The sequence below is a fragment of the Etheostoma spectabile genome, unplaced genomic scaffold, assembly GCF_008692095.1.
Source record: "Etheostoma spectabile isolate EspeVRDwgs_2016 unplaced genomic scaffold, UIUC_Espe_1.0 scaffold00569611, whole genome shotgun sequence".
Taxonomy (NCBI): domain Eukaryota; kingdom Metazoa; phylum Chordata; class Actinopteri; order Perciformes; family Percidae; genus Etheostoma; species Etheostoma spectabile.
In genome coordinates, this window is record NW_022605219.1 from 7,501 (window position 1) to 15,346 (window position 7,846).

The 7,846-nt window shown below is 47.0% G+C and overlaps 1 long non-coding RNA gene and 1 pseudogene across 1 annotated transcript; both read right to left on the minus strand.

Annotated features, from left to right (window-relative positions):
• Positions 1-2,048, minus strand: part of LOC116685179 (alpha-2-macroglobulin-like) — a 9,504-nt pseudogene extending 7,456 nt beyond the window's left edge.
• Positions 2,049-6,125: 4,077 nt separating this feature from the next.
• On the minus strand, positions 6,126-7,585 carry LOC116685180 (uncharacterized). The gene is made up of 3 exons (XR_004330914.1): positions 7,525-7,585; positions 7,284-7,439; positions 6,126-6,306 (listed from the first exon to the last, which is right to left on the minus strand). It is a non-coding gene; the product is annotated as an uncharacterized LOC116685180 (long non-coding RNA).
• Positions 7,586-7,846: the final 261 nt, after the last annotated feature.

Consider the following 7,846-nt stretch of genomic DNA (forward strand, 5'->3'; position numbering starts at 1 on the left):
CCGCAGCTTTATAATAGAAACTTTGAACATTGTCCACTCAGGTTCAATGCCCCAGCCTCCACAGGGTGGCAGGACAAGCTCCGCCGGAGGTGTGAGTTGAAAGTCTGTCAGACAGGGGCCTCCTCCAAACATTCCCAATTTACTTGCAATACCCGTTTGAGCTTACCAGTTCTGTCCAGAGTCTTCTCCCACTCCCTGACCCAACTCACCCACCAGATGGGATCAGTTGACAGCCCAGCTACTCTCTTCACTTGAGTGTCCAAAACATACGGCCTAAGATCAGATTAAATGATTATTAAATCGATCAATGACCTTCGGCCTAGGGAGCTCTGGTACCACGTAAACTTATGAGCATCCCTATGCTTGAACATGGTGTTTGTTATAGACAATCCATGAACAAGAAGTCCCACCAACAGACAACCACACTGGTATAGATCAGGGAAGCCGTTCCTCCCGAGGTTCACACCTCTCCATGTAACTCAATCATTGCCCATGTGTGCGTTAAAATCCCCCAGCAGAACTATGGAGTCCCCCACTGGAGGTAAACTCCAACATAGTGGCACTCAGCCGGGAGCTTGTGAGTATTCCCACACCCGCCCGGCGCCACATGCCCTGGGCAACTCCGGAGTAGAAAAGAGTCCAATCCCTATCCAGGAGTATGGTTCCAGAACCAAAACTGTGCGTAGAGCTAAGCCTACCAGATCTAACTGGTAACGCTCCACCTCTCGCACAAGTTCTAGCTCCTTCCCTCACAGAGAGGTGACATTCCTTGTCCCCAGAGCCAGCCTCTGCCGCCCATGTCTGGTCCGTCAAGGCCCCTGACTTCACCGCCCCCAGCAGTTCTTCCCACAAGTGGTGGGCCCACGGAATGGAGAGATAGGCGCCACGTAGCTTTTTTTTTCGGGTTGTGCCCGGCTGGGCTCTGCAGCAAACCCGGCCAACAGGCGCTCAGTGATCCGGGCCTGACTCCAGACGGGGCCCCGGGCTTCCTCGGGCAGGTCAATAAATCTCCCTCTGTGATTCATAGGGAGTTTGGAAGCCTGTTCCGTCCTAGAATTTTCTTGGTAAAGCAATTCTCAAGTAAAATGAATTTTCTATTAATTACCAAGGACTGAACTGAAGCACGGGCAGATCCATCAATAATGTCCTCGGGGAGTTGTATGTCCATTTCCTCTGTCAAAGCTTCCCCTGTGAACAGAGGAGAGAGAAACACACTCAGCACTATTACAAAGATGTCTTTTAGATGAAACGGACAGTTAGTGGATCAAGAAAGATAAAATCACAAAGGGGAGGGTTCTTTCACTTATTTAACAGTAAATCAATCTGATGCACCTGCGCTAAGCTTGCCGTAATCACAATGAAGTGTTTTATGCAAGTAGTGAATGTCTCCATTACATTTTTTAACATGCAATCTATTCCACTTCCAGTATTTGTCTTTTCACATGTTTGATGGGCCATGCCTGTGTGAAGTACAGACCTTTTGGGCAGAGCAGCCAGTTGTAGGTCTTTGTTATCTCAGTTCCCTCAGCCTGAGAGGGGAAGAAATAATGTGAGTTACACAGAGCTTCCATTTGGTTAATGGATAAACATTTTCTTTGTCATCTTGTTTTTAAGGTACCAACCTTTACTATGAGAGGCCGTGTGACCACGTCAATTCGTCCCTTTCAGGCACGCTCACAACCTCATTGTCACATGAAATTTGGGATGTCACAGCCTCAGCACTCACTGAGACATTACAACTCCTGAACAGAACAACAGTGTGAAATTTGATTTGAATTTGATTTGATTTTTTATTACAAAATGTCAAAACATTTTATCACTAAGGTGGATCTCACTGATTTCCCAGAGATCAAAAAGGGCTCCTCCACCTCAACAGCCTTGTGGATAAAAGCTTGATTCTCACCTAAGGTTGAGGGGGCCATGGTCCAGCTGAGGGTCTTGCGCTCACCGCCGCACAGACAGGATGTGTACTGGTCACCAGAGAGGGGGGTGAGGGTGTAATCTAAGGAGGGGGTTGGAGTCACAGAGACCTGTTCAAGAGAGAGAACAACATTTTAAAAACTGGAGATTTTTGTCAAATGCAAAAACTGTTACTACAGAAAAGGGCTGCAGCATTTAACAATTCCCCGGTGCATCAAGTCTTGAGTGAGGTGACAGAACCGGCTAGGGAGGTGGGTAGAGTGAAACAGCAATCACTGACAGGTTTCATCAATGTTTTAAAATGTGCCTTTGATTCTACATTGAAAAAGGGAGTAGGAAAAGTCTACTTTAATCTTTTGCAGTTGTCTTTTTAACTCATAACCCAACAAATGATGTTGTAAAAGTATGTATAAAAGTATTTGTGCATCCAAAAGTTTGGATTCATCAGGGTCACACACACACACACACACAACACACACACACACACACCACACTCACACAAACACACCTATATTTACAAATACGTTGCATGTCCTAATAATTATGATCTATTTTTTCTAGATCTAGATAATGAAAATTAGAGATAGTCAGTGTTTCTCTCTGAGAAGAAACTACTGTATAGCACAAACAACCAGTATTGATTCATCACAAATGATCGCAGGTATTACATAACCATAAGCTGCTGTCATGAGCTCTCTCTCTGCCTGGTAACACACTGATTGGGGTTGATGACTTTCACCTGTTTCTGCTCTGCTCTGCCTCACCCTCGTTACCTACCAGCTGCACTGCATTCACCACTCATCATGTCCTGTATATAACGCCTTGTTTTTCAGTCCTCACTTGTCAGATCGTCTGCTACCGGTACCTGTTACCTGCCTGTTTTGGGAAAAGCTTTTTTGACTCTCTACTGGTGATCCCGGATCCGCTCGATTACTTCCGTGTTCTCCTGCTCCGGACTTCTCGATCATCCAGCTCCTGCTCCGCTGTTCGGCTACTGGGGATCTACACATGTGCTGTTTTTGGATTTCCCGGTACCTCTGAAACTCCCCATACCCTTTACCCTTTAATAACTATCGAACGTGACGCTTTTGTGGTCCTTGTCTTGTTTGGTGTCTGACAGTACGATCTGACCAAACATGGACCCAGCGCACGGTCATAACAGCATGGAAACCGACGGCTCAGAACCACCCACCGCCATGCAACGCCTGGTAGAGACAGAGAGAGAGGTGGATCGCAACACGGCTGACATTGCCTCTCTACTCCAAGCCGGCTTCCAGCAGCGTCAGCAGTTCCAGCAGCAACAGCAACAGCAACAACAACTTGCAATGATTATCCAACTTCTCACCAACCTTTCTCCTCTGCCTGCTCCCACCGGCCCAGCTCCAGTCAGCCTGCTCACGGCCCAGCACCCGAGTCTCCTGCCCAGTCCCCTACTGCCGCGGCTTTGTTGGAGTCCCAGAACCCAGGATCGGCAATCCCGAACGGTTCAGCGGCGACCCAACCCAGGTACGGGCGTTTCCTGACGAGCTGCCGTGTCCAGTTCACCCTGCAACCCGGACTTTTGCCACTGAAGGGGCAAAGGTCGGTTACGTGATTACTCACCTGACGGACCGAGCTCGTCTCTGGGGAACGGCGGAGTTCGAGCGCCAGACCCAGCTGTATGACCTTCAACCTATTCGCAGAGGAGATGCTCAAGGTATTCGATTTGGAATCCACAACTGCCGAGGCATCTCGGACTCTGATAAGTATTCGCCAAGGTAGAAGGACTGTTGCAGATTACTCCATCGACTTTCGAACTGTGGCAAGTCGGAGCTCCTGGAACATGGAAGCATTGGTGGATGCTTTCCTCCACAGCCTGGCGGACTACGTAAAGGACGAGTTGGTTTCCCATGATCAACCCTCCACTCTCGATGAAGCCATTGCCCTGGCTGTCCGCATCGACCGCAGGATTCAGGCCCGCCGTCGTGAGAGAGGGCGCCAGGGTCCATCTACTAGCACACGGAGGGTCCCAACTGCTCTTCTGTCCTCACCTGCCACACCATCTAGCCAGCTGGACCAGTCTGAACCGATGGAGATCGGCCGCGCCTCCCTAACCCCTGCAGAGCGCCAGCGACGCCTCACCTCCAACTTGTGTCTGTACTGTGGTGGGGATGGTCATCGAGTCGTCACCTGTCCAGTAAAAGCCGGAGCTCACCAGATGTAGGAGGAATCCGGATGAGCTCAATGAAGAACATTCCGCCCTCCATCAGTCGTAAACCCCTCATCCAAGTCTGTCTTCACCTGTCTAATTCTACCCACACTCTGGCAGCTCTGGTGGACTCTGGCGCAGAAGCAAACATTATTGACACGGGACTTGCTCGTCAGCTGGGCTTGGAAAACCATCGCTTGTCCCTCCTGTTCCAGCCCGGGCCCTGGATGGTCACTTACTTGGCACAGTCACCAGCACCACAGCCCCGTCCTCTATGATGGTGTCAGGAAACCATCGTGAGACCATCCGCTTCCATCTGCTCAGCTCTCCAGGCCAACCCCTAATCTTGGGCTACCCTTGGCTCCGTCTCCACACTCCTCACCTTGATTGGGCCTCCGGAACTGTGAAAGAGTGGGGGTCACCTGCCACCTGACCTGTTTGCGTGCTGCCTCGCTGTTCCCCGCTCAGTACCCCCCAGCATTGCCCCTGACCTCTAATGTTCCTGACTGTTACCATGGTCTCCGAGAGGTGTTCAACAAGACCAAAGCCACATCACTGCCCCACACCGTCCGTACGACTGTGCCATTGATCTTCTCCCTGGTACTGCTCCACCCAAAGGTCACCTCTACTCACTATCCCTCCTGAAAGAAAAACTATGGAGAGTACGTCAGAACTCCCTGGCAGCTGGACTTATCCGCCCGTCTTCCTCTCCTGCTGGTGCCGGGTTCTTCTTTGTGGGAAAGAAAGATGGTTCTCTTCGCCCTGCATTGATTATCGAGGTCTCAATGATGTCACAGGAAAACCGGTACCCTCTGCCTTTACTCACCTCTGCTTTTGAGTTGCTCCACCCAGCCAACATTTTTATGCGGGGCCCATGTGGGTAAAAGTGGGCAGAATCATGGGCCCCATGTGGGATTGTCAGATCATTACCATATGGATTGCCGCGGGTTCCATGTTGGCCCCAAGCCAATTGCCCATGTGGGTTTAAGGCAGGATTACACCAGGTTTGTAGATGGGCCCCAGCTGGGCTAAACAGACAAGACCCATCTTGGTCCTAGCTTTAGTCCTATTGGGGCCTACATGGGGACAGTATGGGCTAAAATGTTGGGTTGCAAGTGGGATTGTCCGCAGTTTCCATGTTGGCCCCAAGCCACTTGCCCATGTGGTCGAAAGCAGGATTACACCAGGTTTTTAACTGGCCCCAGATGGGCGACGCAGACAAGACCCATCTTGGTCCCAGCTTTAAGTCCTATGTGGGGGCCTACATGGGGCCAGTATGTGCTGAAATATGGGGATTGTCCGCAGATTCCATGTTGGCCCCAAGCCAATTGCCCATGTGGGTTTAAGGCAGGATCACACCAGGTTTTAGATGGGCCCCAGCTGGGCAAAACAGACAAGACCCATCTTGGTCCTAGCTTTAAGTCCTATGTGGGGCCTACATGGGGACAGTATGGGCTAAAATGTGGGTTGCAAGTGGGATTGTCCGCAGTTTCCATGTTGGCCCCAAGCCACTTGCCCATGTGGGTCTAAAGCAGGATTGCACCAGGTTTTAAACTGGCCCCAGATGGGCGACACAGACAAGACCCATCTTGGTCCCAGCTTTAAAACTTTATGTGGGGCCTACATGGGGAAGTATGAGCTGAAATATGGGTTGCAAGTGGGATTGTCCAAGGGTTCCATGGCCCCGGGCCAATTGCCCATGTGGGTCTAAGGCAGGATTACATCAGGTTTTAGATGGGCCCCAGCTAGGCAAGACATGTTTTTAAAAATCCTAATTGAGTACTCAGTACAATTTGATTAAACCATCCTAGAGCTGCAACAATTAATAAAAAAAAAATTACCAGTTTGAGTCAGGTTCTTTAAAAATGGCCACATTCTCTGATTTCAACTTTTTATTTAGAAAGTTTTTGTTGATAGACAAAATGATCAACATTAACAGTGTGTCAATATTTTTTAACATGTGATAAAAATATTGATGAAAAATTATAAATATTTTAACAGTTTAAATCTACTTTTTAGCTGAATACAAATGTTCTGCACTCACATTCCACCACTGCTCAGTTCTGTTTAATTTGGCACTGGCTGTCTAGATAACCTTCGTCCTCCTCTGTCTCTTGCCCCAGTGAACCATTTCGACAGTGCCCTCTCTGCCTCCTGCTGGTTCACCTGTGCAGTCAACGAATTCTTCTTAAGAGCCTCTGTAAAAACAAATTTGGTTGACAGTATGAGTTAACATTAAAAAACTCTTTAAACAACCATTTAGAATTAGAAAATTGCCAAATTCAGTGCTATATTAGCAAAAGTATGAAGGATATGTTATGTATTTATGAGTATTGAACTTAAAACAGTTTTCCTCATAATCTTAATTAATATCTAGGAGCTTTGTTAGGTGTGTACAAATATTATAAAATGATGCACATTTTGTCACATTAAAATGCCAAAATACATTAAAAGCAATAGCTGATACACTTTAGTTGAGGCTTCAATTGTAAAATGCAGGCTTCAGGTTTGAAATGCCAATATAACCAGCATTATTTGTATAAAAGATTGCTATTTTATATGTTGATTTAAACTTATTTAGTATTAAAAATAATTAGATGAGCAGTCTCAAATAGTGCAGTCCAGGATGTTCCTTGCATTTTCATCTTGTGAAAAATGTTTCCTCTAATTTACTTTAATTTGAAAATGCCACCGTGCTCCCTACCTTACTGGTGCGTATTCAAATAAAATGTAAGTCCATACAATGAATGGGGCCGCAAACAGATACAGGGATTAAAGCAAGAAAAATTATTTCACTGAAAAAAATAATACCTAGTACTACACAGATAAGAACATCTGCACCACCACCACCAAAGGGAACAAAAAATACCTAAATATTTAAATGCACGACACTGTTGTCAAAACCCACACAATCAACATATAGACACACTTACAGACAGCATCTTGGAAGTTTGTGATCAATACTGTATGATGATTTAAAAAAAGTGGTGTCCCATTTCATAGGGGTATGTTTTCACTCCTAGCCCTTACCACTCGGTGTCAAGGCCAAGGGCTAGTGGTAAGGAGTAAGGGGCAGGGTAAGATGGAGAAATAGGATTCAGCCTTAATCCTTGCAGATGGAATGTTTTTCAACAAATTATTTTCAATAGTTGTAGAACTTCTCTGATTTACTTACCATACAGAACGTTGAAAGACACAAGTCCTTAAACTTCTTTTTCCCGTGACGGCCAAACATGTTGTCCAATGCCAGCTCGTTTGACAGAATGTATTTCATCATTCGTCTCGTTGCGTCATCTACATTTGTGCCCCCTATGTCTGCCACCATGGCAACCTAGGAATGAGAACAAAAGGAGAAAAAAGGCTTACAATAACTGCCAAGACCATAAGGAATAAATAAATAAATAATAAATACCTACAACAGCAGACATTAGACTGCGGTCCCCCAGTAGCTCCTCAAGCGCCTCAACGTCTGCTTGATTTGCAGTGGGAAAACCACACCATCAGGAACCTCCATCATGTATGTATCTTGCTTCTTCAGCAAGGCATTTAGCATCTTACCATGACCTTCTGGGTCTCCTTAATTCTTTCTACCATTGTAAGAGTTTAGAGAACATGGCTTCACAACTGGGGCTGGCAACTCGCTGGGCAGTGGGCTGGTAATCTGGCTGGTCATTTTATTTGCTGCTGGCCAAAGGTGTTTTCTGGGGAGTGGGTGGAAGTTTGTCCTCTGATCAGAAT